This window comes from Meleagris gallopavo, chromosome 15 (assembly GCF_000146605.3).
Source record: "Meleagris gallopavo isolate NT-WF06-2002-E0010 breed Aviagen turkey brand Nicholas breeding stock chromosome 15, Turkey_5.1, whole genome shotgun sequence".
NCBI lineage: Eukaryota > Metazoa > Chordata > Aves > Galliformes > Phasianidae > Meleagris > Meleagris gallopavo.
Genome location: NC_015025.2, coordinates 16,945,927 through 16,948,459, shown reverse-complemented (window position 1 = coordinate 16,948,459; position 2,533 = coordinate 16,945,927). Strand labels below are relative to the sequence as shown.

The 2,533-nt window shown below is 37.5% G+C and overlaps 1 long non-coding RNA gene across 1 annotated transcript; it reads right to left on the bottom strand.

The window, feature by feature from the left end:
• Positions 1–40: 40 nt before the first annotated feature.
• LOC104913324 lies at positions 41–2,495 on the bottom strand. Its single transcript, XR_795301.3, has 3 exons — positions 2,324–2,495; positions 1,771–1,828; positions 41–1,000 (listed from the first exon to the last, which is right to left on the bottom strand). It is a non-coding gene; the product is annotated as an uncharacterized LOC104913324 (long non-coding RNA).
• Between the last annotated feature and the right edge of the window lie 38 nt (positions 2,496–2,533).

Sequence of the window (2,533 nt, the reverse complement as noted above, 5' to 3'; positions counted from 1 at the left end):
AGTACAAAACCATCAGCACAGTTAATACACAAAGTCAAAGTAAAAGGTGATATTTCAATATTTTATTCAAGTTGGGTTTGGTTTTTTTGTATCCAGTTTTAGTAGTGTCAGGTACAGCACTTTGGGGTCTATTTCCACACAAAATGGAAGACTCTAAAAACGTACCCATTTAGTTGCTAAAAAAAAGTGGTAATAAAACAAAAGTCCATTTTAAATTTAGTGATGCAACTATGTGATTGCAGTTACAAACACTCTTCCCTGATTATGGCCCTGTCTTACAAGCTTTCCATTCAGTGCAAGGGAAAGGAACCACAGCACAGGACAAGTAGTATTGGCTGAGTCACATCAAACCTTCTCGGCAGCAGTTACACAAAGTAGACAACCTAAAGCGTTCTGGAGACAGCTGTAGGTGTAAAAGAACCAAATGAGACAAACCAGTTGTGAAACATCCATCAGGACAAAAAAATAATCCCTTTTTTCAGGCAAGTTTTGCACATTCCACAGTGAATTGAGGCCTTAAGTGTCAGAACATTTTGCAAGAATTAACAGTACAACAGTGGTCTGCGATTCTCAACATAACAGTTCTTGTATCACACTAACATATTCCTTGTGCAGTCAATATGTTAGTAAAGGTAATAATATCCTCCTATTTGCTATCACACGGCAGCTGACAGATAAGGTGGGCAATAACATCCCAAAACAAAATAAAAGCCTGGAATTCGGACTTTTTAGAATGCTTTTTGTCTCCATTTCTGAAACATCATTTTAAAGCTTAGCTGTCTTTAACCAGGACTAGCAGGACTGATATTTAGCATTACTTGCATCCCAGACATACAACATTGAAAGGTACACTATATTCTGAAGGTAACTATGCTGTATTTTCAAATTAATGATTGTAAAATCTCTTCTTATGCTTCAAATTCCAATCCTAGACCAAGTTTGTGACCACCTGCATTGACATTCTTGCCATCCAACAAAGCTGACAATGTCAGCTTGATACCTGCAAATAGAGAGAAGTGAGAGGAAAAACAATGGTTAAAACTTGGAATGAGCTTTACATTCAGTAACTGCAATATCTGTGTTGCTGCTGTAATTTACTGAGTGGCTGCATTCGTTTAATTTGGCAGCTAGCCATTTAACGTCTGGACTTTTTCAAACAGTCTGCAAATATTAAATCTTCCTGAATTCTCAAACTTAGGATAAAACAAACCACAGTGATAGAATTTACTTTTTATCATTTCAAATAACTACAGCTCTCAGTGAGTTCACTGCTAGCGGCCTACAGATGAATCTAATTTTAGACTCAGGTATAATGAAAAACTGGGACCTTGACACTTATTCACCTTTCTACACCTCTTTAAAACACTGGGATGAAAAGCCCTGAGCCATGTCTGATGTAGAAATCAACCTGCTTGGTATTCTGGCAGCAGATTTTTTAGACTGCATTAAAACCACTTGGGCATCTGTTAGACTGCCTTCTCCCTGGACCAGCAGGCCATGGGAACATCACATTTTCAAGCAAAGAAACTCAGTGACAGGACTTGGTGTCTACAAAAGAGTATCTGATGGTCAGTGGTTGTTGGTCTAGCAATTCTGGTTCCAACAGACATCCCAAACTAACAGAGCAGTCTGTGGAAAAGTTCACCACTGGGTCACCATACAGAACAGCAGTGTTACAAAACCAACCACATACGTTGCAAAAAGCTTCTCTGATATTTCAAGACTGAAATACTATTTACTGATCTCTGAATTTCTTCTGCATAGACTTACCTGGCTTTAAAGTCTGAGTGTATCCCAGTCCAATCAGACTGGAGTTGTTCACTTTAGCCTTAATGGAGAAAAATACCACATGTAAATAATTTGTTATCTTTCTTCAAAATCCTTCCCACTTGGAAATTAAGTAAAGCCTTTTAAATGCATAAATAATTTCATGCTTCAAATTACACACAAAAAAAAATAATCTAGAGTTAACTTTTGCTGTAATTTAAACCCCAAATCAACTAATCTACAGTCACTGTAAACTGTGCTTTTGTTGATCACATTTGTAATTTTTTCAAAAATATGGACTGAAAATTTCTCAGAACAGTGCCCAATAAATATGATAAAACATTCTGTATCAGTTTCAAGGGAAATCCAATAATTGTGCTCTCATGTGGCCAAAAGAGAGACAAGTAGAGGCATGTGCCAATCGAATTGGCAATAGAGTTGGCACATACCATGGAATTGCCTCAAAACTCTTTACTCATTGATGTAAAGTTGCTTCACATTTCTACTACAAGAAGCTACTTTTGAATGCTTATAAATGTCCGTGTATGGCACTCACAGAAAAAGAGGCATCTGGGTCAATCTGATACTTGGCTGCTATTCCAAAGCGAGTGTTGCTGTTACCAGCTGTCCAAGCAAGATTCACAGCAGTTTCCAGTTTATCATTCACCTTCTGGTAAATGGAGCCTCCAAATTCTGTTCCATCATTCCTGGAAGGAACACAGCAGTCTAGGTTTAAACTGTATCCCAAAGCAATCTTTTTTTTTTT